This window comes from Dermacentor andersoni, chromosome 9 (genome assembly GCF_023375885.2).
Source record: "Dermacentor andersoni chromosome 9, qqDerAnde1_hic_scaffold, whole genome shotgun sequence".
Classification (NCBI taxonomy): Eukaryota; Metazoa; Arthropoda; class Arachnida; order Ixodida; family Ixodidae; genus Dermacentor; species Dermacentor andersoni.
Genome location: NC_092822.1, coordinates 10051856 through 10067341, shown reverse-complemented (window position 1 = coordinate 10067341; position 15486 = coordinate 10051856). Strand labels below are relative to the sequence as shown.

The following is a 15486-nucleotide window of genomic DNA, read 5'->3' as shown; positions in this document are numbered from 1 at the left end:
GAGCCAGTCAAAAACTCTAGTTAAAACTGAGCTTCATTTGGCTTTCACAACGCCTTTGTAAGTATACGCCCACCTAGTTTGCACGAACAACACACGCACGCGTACACAAGAAAACGTAGAGATGAACGAATATCGAAATGATCTGTACACGCCATCAGCAGGAAGCCTAAGTACCGGTCTTGCCACTCCCGACGACGGCTATTTGAACACTTTGTCTGCACCGTATTTGACGTTCCTTCCGGGCTTCCTGCAGTGCCTTTATAATCGACGCTTACTTAAGATTTATTTTACCATCCAATGCATCGCTGTACTGCAGACATGTGTAGCTGTTATAGTATACCGGACTGTCGGTCACTTTAATAAACAAGAGAAGCCTTTCCTTTATGGCTACTCTGCACACGGGGACGGAGCATCACAAGGGCAAGAATAGCAGTGCAACGAACGCAGCATCGCCATACTTAGCAATCACAGTCTTGAGTACAGTCCTGTGCTGAGCAGAAAATTCATCGTTGCCCGCACTGTTAGCGTGGGACACCGCCATAATAAACGAAGCAATAACAAATTTCAGTGTTTGGCCACCAGGGTCCTGACGGAAGCCAGCTACTCTACGTACCGGGCTGCCTCAGCCGGATGGTGTTTACAGAAGCAACCCTCGGCGCAATATGCGCAACGAGTCTACTCGCATCACTTCCACAGCGATAACAAGTGTGCGCAGCCCTTTCTTAAATAAACTGACGCGGCGGCGGCGAGACAGCATGAGGAAGAATTCGATCGCCGATGCGCACCTAAACAGTAAGAGGTTTTACACCCAAAAGGGGGCAAACAGGCGTATCGCAGGGACGACATCTTAAGGGTGTAAATTAGCACCCATTTTATAAGGCCCTTTTTGCGCAAGCTACAACAAGGCTGCCTACACTCTTTAAAAAAATTACGCCATTTGGGACTTGTCCCACAACAATAATCGTCATCTGTCTTGTCCGCATTTCCTTTCTTTAACGCTGCGAGCCCGGTACTTACAGTCACTAACGGCTTGCGCGTTATCAGCGTGACACAGCATTCTCTACAGGAAAGTAGCGAGCGCCGAGTTTTCCAGAAATGAAACGCAGGCAAGGCAGATGACGATTATTGTTGTGGGACAAATAAACACCCCAAAGGGATGCAACCGCTTTAAAAGCGTATGTAAAGAAACTGCAGGGTGTTATAAAAACACCCCAACAAAATGGTGCCACCTATATATACCCTTCATTTATTTTTCCTGCTTTAACACTTACTGTGAAGGGTGCCAAGATGGGTGAACAGCCGCTACACTCTTAACCAAAATTATATCCAAATTAGATCAAGTAGATCAATTAGATCAAAATTAGATCAATTAGAACTGCAGAGTGTTATAAAAACACCACAACAAAAGGGTGCCATCTATACCCTGCATTTATTTTTCCTCATTTAACACCCACTGTGAAGGATGCCAAGATGGGTGTACAGCCACTACACTCTTCAGCAAAATTACACGCAAATTAGATCAATTAGATCAAAATTAGATCAATTAGTACCCAGCAGATTCAAGGCACTAGCCGGCGAATTCCAACTGCTGACTGGTGGGCTGACCTACAGAGCACACAACGTTAATATTACGTAATTTTGTCTACAATGAATTATTGTTGCGTGCCAGATATAAAAGATCTTTTCACTTAACAGAAAACATTGTTTCCGTGTTTCAAACACTATTATACTCAGAGACAGACAATATATTGACATACAAATACTCAAGCTTTAACAATGGTAGGACTACTTCCTTCCGACTAAACTGTTCAAAATCCAACTCAAGTAACGTTGATACAACAGTGAACTGTAATGTTACATGAATTTACATAGCTAGCTCGTGAGGATACAACTGTGGGCCTCTGCCAAAAGCTACAGTTTACCGTCGCAAGGAAAAAAGTATGCAGAAACTCCACTGGAGTTGTTTAAGTATGCGTAAGCATACCCCCAAATTTCAAGTCGGCCCACCAATAAATTTGACGTCGGCCCATCGACAAACTTCAAGTCGGCCCACCCACAAATTTCATGTTGGCCCACCACCACAAATTTATCTTTGCTCACGGCGGACTTTCAAGTTGGCCCACCCCCAAATTTAGGTTGACCTAGCCCCAAATTTCATTTGGCCCACCCTTATTATAAGCTTCCCCACGCATTTTTCTATAGAACCCTGTGTATCCGTACGGGTATTCTCCGATCAATTTTTTTCTATTCTTGATTTCAGTTGTTCCTTATAGTTCATAGAGCTACCAATTATCTGCGTTTACACTATTATAATGATTAAATGTATTCGCAAACTACAATGAGAAAAACACTAAAACAAGATAAAAGCGGGAGCCAACGTTTCGACAAGTGAACTTGTCTTTTGCACTGCACTTGAAACAAACGCGGGACATTCGTTTCACCAATGTTACACTGCTTTCTGACCACGTTTCCGCGCATTATGCACATAAACTGGATTGGACTGGATTGAAATAAGCCTTCGAGCAATCAATCGTTGCCAACACCAATTTGTCAGTGTGCACACAGCAAGAGCAGACGACGCCACGACGCTCGCAAACCACGTTTTGGTCAGTCCAGTCCTGAATGTGCAGTTCTGTCGTGCTCTTAAACTGCAGATTTAAGGACGCTCGTTATCCGTCTCTCAACAGGAGAAATGAAGTGAACGTATCAACAATGTGGCCATAGCGGGGAACGGGGGTGGGGGGCGGGGTGAGAGTGTACAGTGGTCGGCAGTCGTGAGCGTCGTGTCTGAGGCAATGCTTGCTTTTCTGTTATGAAACTGACCCTATGCTGAAGCTGTTGCCGCAAACGATCTCACAAGTTCTCATGCTACTCTTGAGTGGCGTGAACTGTTAGCCGATTGTAACCTGTTCATACAGGAACACACGTTTTAGAGCGCAGCTCTTAGGCGCCCGTTCCTGCGACGAGCGTCGGCGTGCCTCGGCGTCGTACCTCGGCGTAACCGAGCGAACGCGCTCAGCGAAAGATGAAAGCGAACACGGAGCGAAGCGGGGGACGAAAGACGCGAGTAGGAAAGCGGAAAGGAGGCTGTAGCGGCACCGTGAGGCGGAAAGCGGAGGAGGCTATGGCGAAAGCGTGAGAAGAAAAGCGTATACTGCGGCGGCGGTGGCTACGAGATGGCGCCAGATTAACGCGCACCGTATGGGAGGTCTGTCGGCGGCGGCTGCTGTGAATCGCGCCCACGCGTCAGCCACGCGCTGGCTCTCTCGATCTCCAGATTAGCGATGCAGTTTCGCCGAACTTCGCTCCATTTGCAACGTGCCACACGAGACTTATTGTCCGCGCCAGCCAATACATCGCGGAATGTAAACTAGTATACAGACGCGCTCAAATTTCGCATTAGGGAGTATCCTCATCGTCGGTGATTTTTTTTCTCTTACAATCAGAGAAAATAATGTTGCTGTTACCGCTGCCCTCCACTTATGAATATATTGCAGATGGGTGAATATTATCTTGCGGAGTGCTCACTATGATAGTTGGAACTAGTTGATGAACTGATAGTTGATAGTAGTTCGCAAGCAAAAAGAATTGCGGATAAAGCTGCTACCAAGCCATTGCTAGCATAAACTTGTTTCGCCACCTATTGGCAGCTGCCAAAGCCGTTCCGGGCAGGCTGCCGCATGTTTCCCGCTTCTCAGAAACACGCAACAGCACTACCAGAATGGCTGCTTTCCGAAGCGGCCGTCTCGGTAGGCGGCGAAACAAGCTTATGCTAGCGCCGTCTCGGCAGGGCTCTGCTTTCGCCATAAGCCAAGGCAACTTCGTGGCTTTCTTTTCTCAGAAACAAACTAATTAACTGTGTAAATTATTACATTAGATGGCCCGGAACATAAAACGTGATCTTTCTGCAGAATTTCATTAAGAACAGGTGATCAGAAGGAGCAAAATTATTTTTATACTGTTTTGAGAGAAAAATGCAAGGTATGTAACACCGCATTCCTATCCAGGCGCCATGAACGTCACTTGAACGCATTTTGGAGACACGAATGGCGATGTTGAAGCCACGCGCCCTTATACGGTGACCCTTCCACGCGTGGCCTGTGTTAATGCTTGGCGCCACATCCATTTCGTGCCAGCGCCTACCTGTCGAATTGACATAGTATATACCAGTCATTTCAAGGATGATTTAAAGGAAACATAGGAAGCGAAAAACATCGCCCGAAGATAAAAAAGCGATTTTGTTGGCAACACAGTATTCATGGTCGCGGCCACGAAATGTATATTTCAGGAAGACTAATATCCCAAAACTACTTCTTTTTCATTAACATCTTTGTAGGGCATATTGTTACCTCGAAATAGAAGTCACGCAATATGTGAATTTAGCCATCCGGCAGGAATACTGTCAGCGGCACCAGCCTCGCAAAAAGAGGTTGACAGCCACTTTAGCATACGCTAAAGAGGACGAAGGCGAAAGCCTGCGCGCTCACGAAACATTCACTAAATTACTTGACATTTTAATTCGAATGCGTTGTTACTTCAATTACTTGTTTTCTCCCACCAAAGGTCGTGGGTTCCAGTGCCTTAATTAACTTTACATTAACTAGGCCTTAATTAATCTTGCCCTCATTAACACCAAATGGCGTTGGTTCGACTCTCGCCAAAGGTCATGGATTCGAGGGTCATAACTAATTTTTTTCTTAATTTACCGTGTCTTAATTAATACGTTAATTGATAGTTCAATCAGAGACAAAATTCAATTTGGACAACTTGTGCGCAGGGCGGCACCTTCTGGCATTGTCTGTTATCCCGCCTAAGCAGCGCGGAAGCGCTCGGTGAAAGCGAGGTGGCACGCCGGCCGACGCTGCCATCGCCGATATGCGCGAGCAGCACTCTCGGGCGGCTCGCGACAAGTGCAAGCCACACACGCACGCGCACACGCCGCCGAAGAGATCTCGGCAGGCAGGGCTCTAAGCCGAGTGCTCGCTGCCGCTTGAGTCGGGTAAACAAGTCCGCAGGCCGCCAGCTTCCTTCCCGTCTGTACACACAGCGACGGCTGCGTTTGCAAGCCGTTCAGGCGGCTGGCGTCGTCTCCCGTAAGCCCACGCTTCCTCGTACGGCATTTTACGGTCCCTGTCACTGTACGCGGGGTGACATTAGGGACATCACGCGCCACTCTTTGGCGCCGCCAGGCCCTCTCGATGCTATAGCATTCGTACATCAGCCGCGGTGGCTTACGTGATTTATGGCGTAGCGCTGCAGAGCTACTGCGGCGACCGTATTCCGATGTGGGTGGAATGCAAACACGCTCGGGTACTTAGATTTAGGTGCAGGTTAAAAAACCTCGGGTGGTCAAAATTAACCCGGAGCGCCCCATCACGGAGTCTTTTATAGTCAGAAAGTAATTTTAATATGGAGAACCTCAGTATTTCCTTCTTTTTTTTTTCGACTATGCCTCATACTTAGTCCACATCCAAGTCTGCTGATGACCTCACAGAGAAATTAATGTACTGCGCCAAATTCAACAAGAAGGATAAAGAGAGAGATAGGACAGAGAGCAGGCTACCAACCGTTTATTGAATGCACAATCTGTTTGTTTGTTTTGTCTCAAAACATGCCATGATGTAGGCTGCGCTGTGTAAGGCTTTGCATAAATCCGGACCATTTCGAGTTAACTAACACCCCACCTAAACACGAGTACACGAGTGCTTTTGCTTTTCGATTCTGTAGCTCAGTCGGATGAATCTTTCATAACGTTGTTTGAGTGCATGACCTTCGAGGCTCGCGTATACGGTCCTATCGGCGAAAAGCCGGCATTCGTAGCCAAAGCCTTGAGAGTATACCCTAAATTACATTCTTCCATCAACGTTACCAAGTTGTCCTTGATGATGATCAGCGTTCGCCCAACACCAGGTAAGTTGTCCTTAGTCACTGAAGAAAAGAGGCACGTAAAAACCATGAAAGCCGGCAAGCCTCGGGAAACTCGTCAAAAACTTCTTGGGTGCATCGTTGGTATACGACTAGTCGTACCACAAAGCGCAGCCAAAGTTCAGCATAACTTGAGACGCGAACCAGAAATAAGCGATTAGAACGCCCGTTACGCGTAATTACATGAAAGTGCAACGTGGAGACTCTCTGTAGCCTGTTTCCAAGCGCGGACTAGTCCCAAGTGTACGCCTTGCAGTCTGAAACGGTCCACTGTTACAAGTGCACGTGATCCTGTAAACGAGACAACGCAATTAGAATAGTTTCGGAATTGTTCGCTATTGAATTTATGCCATGGTACGACTGCATTCCGCGAGTTTACAACCAGTTTCCAACAGGTTCCAAGCCCGAGCATCCATCATTCCTAGTCCGGCGGATCGGATGCGCATGCGTGCTTCCCGCTTAACTGCGCGCACTAACGTAAACTCTTCGCGGCGCACATTTCTCGCAGATTGCACGCTCGGCTGCAAACAGCGAACGCCGCGCGGACTCCCCGCGCATCACACAGGCACAACGCTGGGACAGCTGCCGGGCAGGCCTAATACACCGTCTCCTCCCAACCCGTACGCGCCCTTCGGCGCAGCCGCGGCGGCGGCGCTCGGGAATGTCGCGCTGTGGAGGAGGGAGCGTGGAGCGAGGCGCGTGTTGGTGCGCTTGTTTTGTGCGTGCGGGCACGCGCGCTGGCCGCGATGACTCACGTGCGGCGAGTGCCTGGCGGGAATCCAGCCGCCGCGTCGGTGGCTCGTCGCAGCCGCACAGGTGCGTATTGCACGCGACGACACCTTCCGCCTCGTCTCAACGTCTCGATAGAACGGTGCAGCGCGTTGAAAAAAAAAAGAAATGAAAGCTCGAGCTCACGTCAGCCGATCGGGAGAGCCCAGGCATAACAGCGCCTCTTTAGCCAGGAATTAAGATGGACTGTCGACAGATGTGTCAAAGTTACATAACTTTACTCCGAGGAGCTGCAGATACAAGTGACATTAGGTCATGGAGGTAGGGTGACGCTTTCTGCATCATGCAGTGATTCTTTATAGTTACAGAGAAATTAAATATCGGCTTACTGTGCAGTCTGACATGTTGCGTCTTTTTTTAATAAGAGAATTTAATCACTGTTTAATCAATGTCTGATCCCCAAGTAGTTGCCCTTCAAAGTTAGCACAGTGTTGAGCCAGGGGACGCTTTTACTAACCAGCAGTCTGTGACCGGCCTCAACAGGTTTGAAACCGATGACCTCCCACGGCAGAGGAGGGCACTCAATTACGAAGTTACAGTCTCTGACTGCGCACAGTGCCTCTTTGCGACATTTGCAAACAGCCAGAGCTCCATTGCCCAGTCCGCGTCCACGCGTCGTCTGCTTTCGAGGGCCATAAGTAGACAACGCTGCAAAATGCACCAGGTAACACCAGATACGTTCGGGCGTTGTAAATTTTCCATAATAAATTGAAACCAATAAATTTCAGACGCGGAAGTTCTTCTGCTATTCATCTGAAAGAAGGTATAAAATCTGAACACCCGCCGTATTTTTTACCACAGCACATATGCGCTTACATGCATAAGTCTCGGGTTTTGGAAGCCAGGCGCTTGACGCGATACCAGGTGTAGGCATTACAACGCAACAACGGCAGTTGCGAAGGTAAACACGCACTATCCCCAATGTAAGGCACGACACGTAAAAACAGAAAGGAGCGGCGCAGAAAGTCAACGATGTGCACGCACCCTAACGGCACTCTCCTCATCGCCTGGGGGCAACGTCACGGTGACGTTTATTTTCCTCTTATTTCTGCCGTTTACGTTCGTGCAGTTTGTTTTATGGCATTATATGGGGCAGTGTCGAATTTCCCAAGCTCAACAGGTTCAGAAACACTAGCGGGCTCATAAACAAAGCTTGTTACTGATTTACTCGGCGTTTGCGAACTTTTCTTAGTGAATCACGGGGTAGTATTTACATAAAGTTACATAAGCAAAAAAAAAAAAAAACACGCACGCACGCACGCACGCACATACACACATGCACGCGCACAGACACACAATCAGAAGACTTGAGCGATTCGAATAGCCGACACCGGCCACCTTCATCTCAACAACGTCGTTGCGACGAATATAGGACAATGTCTTTGTCCACTGTACAATTTCCTTACAAAAATCGTTATATGAATTCCATGGGGTTTTCATTGATTGTTCATTACTGCTTGTAGAGTTTCTGTTGAGAGGAAACTGAACGTCATGTTTAACTTTTGTAAGGGTTGCCTTTGTGGCCTCCCAAATACACGCACAGACGCCATCTGTGTCACGCAAGTAGTTTGCGTGTCCAACTCCGAATCACACGTTGTCGAAGGGACATCAAATCAAATTTTAGTTGACATTGCGGGTACATATGCCAGGAGCACAGACAAAAGGCCGCGCAAAAGTGGCTTGGTTGTGCCTGTACGTGCCTCCTACCACAAATGCGTATAGTCACAAGAAATAAAACAAGCAAACCTAAAATAATAAGGAAGCAGTACTAAATATGCAAGGAAGACTACTCTAAATCAAAACTGTGACATGTCTGCAGATAATAAATACAAGAGCAAATATGTTAACAGCTGGGCAGCATGATCACAAATTAATGTTAACAGCTGGGAAGCATAACCACAACTTATAGTGGTACAAGAAACATGCTCCCGTGCTACACATCCCATGACATGGGCACCGCAAACAATAGCGCAAGGTTATATACAAGTTATAACGTAAGTTAAACAGTGCGAACTTGACCTGAGTTCGAATCCCAACGACAGAGCAAAGTCTCTTTGTTCTTCACCATATTGCGAGGTTGAAACTAAGTAGTTGGCCCGACGACACAATAACAACGATGACTTTTACGAACACAGCAAATGCAGTTTCAAGATTGTGATTGCCGTCTCAGGAAAGGAAGGTGACAAGACAGCCCGCTATAGCGGTATTATTTGGAGGCAAGGAAATACACTTTCAATTCAAGTTTCGACGTCAGTAAAATGCTTCAAGAGTCGCTGGGTTGGGACCGCATTGTGCAGCATATGTGGCTTGTATGCCCACTGACTAGCACCACTTTTTAAATATTTCCCCCTGAAGTAACGACAAGATGTATCCGGGCTCCACGCGCCGTTTTGCCACAAAGCACCTTCTAAGCACTGTGTGACAAAGCTACGTCGGATGCCAATAAATTCTACCATAGTCTCCATGGTAGCATAGCTGGCAAAACAGAAGAGTCTTAGTCAGAAACAGAAGAGAGGAAAGGCAGGGAGGTTGACCAGACGCACGTCCGGTTTTCTACCTGCACTGGGGGAAGGGGACATAGGGATGAAACGAGAGAGAGCGAGAGAGAGCACAGTTTCGCGCATATTTGAAGGTGCGCACCGAGTCTAAACAGTCACTAAGACCTGGCCACTTGAGGTACTGCAATAACGTTTTCGTGGCTTTCCTAGTAAGCGAACATGCCTATTACACTGACAAGATTTATTTCTACAGACGCAGTACGTGAACTCAGCTTATCAATAAATTTCATTATAATATTAGCGATTATTTCCAGGTTCTTTACGTATGCTGAGCTTACACGAATCAGCCAGCGAAAATTTTCGTTTCGTCTTGAATTCCCATATTTAACAGAATTTGGAAACAGTGGCACTAACACACACGGCACGGGTATGCGGTGCGAAAGTACGGCACTGCGACCTTTCGCTTAGCGTTCACAACACTGCGTGCAAATCGGAACGTCGACTGAGTCCAAAGGCGACGGGAAGGAGAGGTGCCACGTGCTGCGGGGTTTTCCTTGCGAGGTGTAAGTTGCCCGCCTGCGGTTGTCTGGCCCATTGTATTCCGCGGCGCCCCATTTGAATGCACGGGTCGTCGCCAGGTTAGGCAGAGGCGAAGAAGATCCGCGTCTCAGTCGGCATCGCCTCGGCGCTACACGCTACTACCCACCGCCGCCACCAACAGAGAGGCAGCCCCGTCGCGTTCTTGGCGCATCGCGCATGCCTGCACTGCGAACCCGAGAAGGCATTTCCTTCGCAGCGCACCGAAGACGACGACACCGTCTGCGAGCCCTTTGGTGCGCGTGGGAATAGCTCGCTGTGCGGTCTGCGCGAGACATGACCGTCGTGCCGCGTTGCGATCGTCGCTCGCTTTCTGCTGCGAGAAATAATCCGGCTGCATGTACGGCGGCGAGAAAGACACAAGCTACCTCGCGCGCTTTATGCATTAGGCATCAGCCGCCCCCGGCGGGCCTTGGAAGCGAAGCGCGTGGTTCACCTCCTTCCTGAATTTGGAATGGATAGTCGCGGAAGAAATGCTTCGTGCACGGCATTACATTAGCGCCAACGAGCTGCTGTAGTCCTCCAGGGTGCAAGCGGAACGTTCGCTTCCGCGGTGTACATCGCGTACGTGCGGAGCTGGTTCACGTTACTATATAGAGGGATGCACGCAAACAGGAGCGTGCAGAGCTCACAGCTGTTCACAACGTGTCCACGAGTGGCATTTAGCAGCTGCGATCTTGTACGCTCCTTTCCTCTGTCGAGGGTCATCGCTTCGTCTTCGAGTTTGAGGAGGAGATTGCCTCCGCGCTTCGGCAATAAAGTACAGAGCGCAGGGTGCTCGAAGACCTGGCTGCGCACGTGCGTCCCTTGCGTGCAAGGCAGGGGGTGGCGATAGGTCAGCACGTCCCCTCGGCACGGACATTCCGCGGCAGAAGGACAGCCGTAAGTTTTTGGCGTTCCCAGGCGGTTCCCTTCTCAAGGATTCACCGAGGCTATTTCTGCTTCAGTTATCTGACGAGGGACGACAAATTTAGCACGACACCGCCGATCGGTGATCACTAGGCGTATTTGACGCAAGGCTCATGTGATTGGCAAAATGGACAAAAAATATATATGATTGTATGAGAATGGGTTCTAGTTCCTCCCCTTTCTTAATGGCCTCGCTGAGTGGCAAGGGTGCACGTGCACTCGAGCCGAGGCACGGTCCTTCAGATTCCCAGAGCGAGATTCGTGACCGGGGTCCAGACGATCGCATATAGTAGTTTTCGGCAGGGTAGACTTTCATAGTATAGAAGATTCTGGGAGATTGTACCTCTAGCTTAACCCGCCGTGTTTGCTCAGTAAGGCTTTGGTGCTGCGCGGCTAAGCATGACGTCGCGGGATCAAATCCCGGCCACGGCGGCCGCAGTTCGATGGGGATCAAATGCAAAAACGCCCGTGTACTTAGATTTAGGTGCACGTCAAAGAACTCCAGGTGGTCAAAATTAATTCGTAGTCCCCCACTACGGCGAGCCTCATAATCAGGTCACGGTTTTGACACGTAAAACCCCGCAATTTAATTTATTTGCCTCTGGCTTAATTTCTGCAAGCCGTTTGTGAGTCGGTGAGCAGAATGACCTGATCGCCGCCACGGTTCGTGCCAATGGCAGCGCGATTCTTCAGCGCCGGTAATGTCTATGTGCAACACTGTCGCTGCGGCGATGTCCCGCAGATTTTGGTTCACGACACTGACGCATCGCTCGTAGAGGCCGCGATATATCTGGACCACGAAGTACTTCAGGATATTGGCTATAGCAACCTTGCACACGGCGTGCTGGCTCCGACTCTGCTGGTCCCTTCTTTGTAACACGTACGCGCGTACTTGGTCCTTCAAAGGTGGTAACAAGCGCATTGTCCTGTGGTACATCGCTCCCTCATTCGTCAATCTGGCATCCTGAGCCTACTTTGTTTTACCAGCAATAATATTTAATCAGGCACAGCGGCAGGTCTTCAAGTGTTTGCTATCATTAACTTCCGTGAAGCGATGACACGGGCTGACTAACAAGATGATATTGCCGCGTGATTCCCGAAGAATGAGAGGTTAATCGCTGAAGGTAACAACCGATTTACTGCCCTATGCTGTAGCTGGAGGACGGGTAATTAAGGAGGGAAATGCAGGTGAAAAAGCAAAAAGAAGAAAAGCATGCGACCAGACTCCAGCAATGCTTGCACTTTGGATATACACTAGCCGGATGGTCTCACTAACTTCTTACAGCATTTGATGTACTGCACAAATGTAACTTAAGTTTTGCCAGGTATATAAAACTCAGGTTTAATTGAGTGTCAGCGCACTCTTGTAAGGCGCACAACACCCACTCTCTTTATTGGACGGACATCGTCTTCAATGACAATTACACGAGAAGTAAGAGTAGGGTAGAGTAGTAGAGTAGCGCTGTGTGCGTGTCGCTCTCTCGTGTCTTTGTCTTTTTTTGCGCTGTGTCCTTTTTCCAATGTAGTTTTTCCAATCACCAACAAGGCCAAGCTTCCACGCTGAGTGGGACCCAACAACATCTACAAATTAAAGATATGCACCCATTGGTTCAACCTTGTTGTGGAATCGTGTATATTATGTAAGATCATGCTGTATGCTTTTTCTCGTGCGCTTTTCAATTGCATGCTGCGATGACGTCATCCTTAATTTTTTGAATTGAGTTCTCCTATTTTACGCGCCAAAACCACGATTTGGTTATGAGGCACGTAGTAGTGGGGGACTGCGGATTAATTATGACCACCTGGGATTCTTTATCGTGACGCCAATGCACGGGACACGGGCGTTTTTGCGTTTCGCCCCCATCGAAATACGGTCGCCGCGGCGGGGATTCGATCCCGCAACCTCGTGCTTAGAAACACACACCATAGCCGCTGAGCCATGGCGGCGCGTCATCCTTAAATCTTTACATTTAGTAGATAACGAATAGCCGGACCTATATATATATATATATATATATATCCTGTCAACGTGCTTGCCAGGTGGGCCTGTACAGTTAACCCGCATTCAAAAGGCTGGCTGCTTGGTAGTTCAAATGCGATCCAATGTCTCTAGAATCGAATTGAAGCAAAGCACAAGCGAAAGGAAAGCACCGTGTTCTTTCGTTTACCCGCAGAAATCACGCGCGGCATGTAAGTGACTGCAAGTGCTTACTCCGCTCGAAGAATGCTCCACGTGCGACGCGGCAGGTCGTCGCACGAGCGTCTGCACTGCATACGCTCATGTGACGAGCTGCTGCCTCGGGACAAGACTCAGAGGCTACGTTCTGAAAAAAGAGAAAAAAAAAAGATTCCCTGCGCGTTTACGTCATCCGGCGCTATCTTACTGATCTCTGTTGTTTAGGAAATTTCCGTATTAATGCTTCCTATCATTGAAGATAACCTTCATGAAGTATATAGCAACAGTTGAATGTAGTTTATTTATTTATTTATTTATTTATTTATTTATTTATTTATTTATTTATTTATAACGCGGAAGATATTAAAGTCAGCGAGTGATTAAGTATTTGTGCAAGGGCAGGCGAGCTTATAAGCCAGGTGAAAACATTACCTTGGTATGAGCATTTGTTGCCGCAAAGTATATACAGTTGCGGTGTGCCCGTTCAGGGAGGCTTCCGACTGTCGCTAAGTGCGACACAACATTTCTCTCATTACAACAATATATATGCAGCAGCATGCCTTTGGCTCGAGGTGAACAGGTGATAAGGAGCAGATAAATCCCAGCGAAGCAGGCACACTACGCCCAAAGGGTGCGTGTGCGCTCGCCAAAGCCAAGCCCTGTTGCCATGCGCGACACCGCGAAGGGACACGCACGCGCTCTCGACCGAAAGGAATTCGCGCGCGTTGCGCCTTTGCGATAAACGCCGCCGCGGCAGCGCGTCATAAAGCGTGCGCAGCTGTTTGCGGCGGCAGGCGAGCTCAGCGCGACGAGTGCGCGGAGGAGGAGAGGAGGCGCGTCCTGGCCGTATCTCCGAAAGCGGCGGCGCACCGTCAACAGGTGCGCGCGGGGAGGGAAACCCACGCCCAAGCGGTAGAAGAATAAAAGAGGGCGTTATTGAAGAGAGACCGCGGACCTGCAAACAACGCTGAGATTTGCGTGCGAATGGCTGCGCGTGTGTAACGAGAAGAGGATGGAACACCGTCAGGCCGTGATTCACGACCGTTCGTTCTCGATGCACAACGCAGATGGCAGCGCTTACAGTAGAGGTGTCATAATAGCTGCGACGGACATTCTCACACATGTCGCTATACAGCAGCTTCATTCACTGTGGAGATGAATCTGATGAAGACGCGTGAGCTGCCTCGTTAGTTAATGGTAAACGACAGGCAGGTACACACAGCGCTACCCGCCGTGGTTGCTTAGTGGCTATGGTGTTGGGCTGCTAAGCACGAGGTCACAGGATCGAATCCCAGCCATGGCGGCCGTATTTCAATGGGGGCGAAATGCGAAAACACCCATGGTACTTAGATTTAGGCGCACGGTAAAGAACCCCAGGTGGTCAAAATTTACGGAGTCCCCCATTACGTAATGGGGGCACGCCGTACGGCGTGCCTCACAGTCCGAAAATGGTTTTGGTGCACGTAAAGCCCCATAATTTAGTTTTTTTAACACACAGAGCTGATTACACCAGTTTAGATAGATAGATAGATAGATAGATAGATAGATAGATAGATAGATAGATAGATAGATAGATAGATAGATAAATAGATAGATAGATAGATACTCTTAAATGTTCACAGCGCTAGCCGTATCGAAATTAATTACGAAAGTCAATAAGCACTCACGTTCCTTGGCCTACAGTCAGCAAAAGATCAGTACACTCTGGGGCGCACGACAAGAGTGTCACTCCCCTAGCAAGCGAGGGCGCCCGGGAACAGTCGCGCCAGTAAGCGCATACCGGTTAGGACGCCGCCGCACGTCGCCAGGCAGAAAACGCACGCGTGTTATTGAAAAACAGAACAGCTAGAACAAGAGCAGAGCACGTATGTGTGTGAGCCGAATGAGGTAGAACACCTGTAATAAATTGTTTCTACCCGCGCAGCTGGCGGTTGTTGGTGTGTGTGGTGGTATTAGGAGAAGTGAGTCAGAGCAGTGTTTGCAAACATAACGCAGAGCCGATTGCGTTCGCATTATGGCCCATGGCGAAAGGCGCTTCTCCTGCATGAGGCAGATATGATGATGAGAATGACTTACTCCGTGACTGATCTAGTTGATTTTATTCGCAAGACTGGGGACGTTTGTCAAACTTATAACGTTCTTGTTATTTCTTTATACAGCGAAGCTGCTAGCCTCTCGGTGGTCGGCATTTTCCGTGTCCGAACGTGAACAAAAAGTTATCATCAGCAGCAATGGCTCATATCCCCCTAAGTAAGCAAAAAATGCAATGGCTCATCCCCCTCGTAATGCAGAGGCTACACGCACTCAGAAAAGTGCAGCAAACAGTGCATACATTCTAATCACGCATACAACATACAGAACATCATACTTTTGAATAAAGAACAAGATCAAAAAAGCATCTGTCATCATCAGCAAAGGCTCATACCTCCGTAAGCAAGTAAATATGCAATGGCTCATACCTTAAGGCAGAGCTACAAGCGCTCAGCAAAGTGAAGCGAACAGTGCAAACATTAATTGAAATCATCCATACAACACACAGAACAGCATACGTTTCAGTAAAGGATAAGCTCAAAACAAGCATCCGAACCATCA

The 15486-nt window shown here is 48.4% G+C and overlaps 1 protein-coding gene and 1 long non-coding RNA gene across 2 annotated transcripts in view; both read right to left on the bottom strand.

The window, feature by feature from the left end:
• LOC126527018 (uncharacterized) overlaps nt 1–15486 on the bottom strand; it is a 164596-nt gene that overhangs the window by 123577 nt on the left and 25533 nt on the right. The gene's annotated exons all lie outside the window — the stretch shown is intronic.
• On the bottom strand, nt 12055–14692 carry LOC129383758 (uncharacterized). The gene is made up of 2 exons (XR_008611626.1): nt 14562–14692; nt 12055–12299 (listed from the first exon to the last, which is right to left on the bottom strand). It is a non-coding gene; the product is annotated as an uncharacterized lncRNA (long non-coding RNA).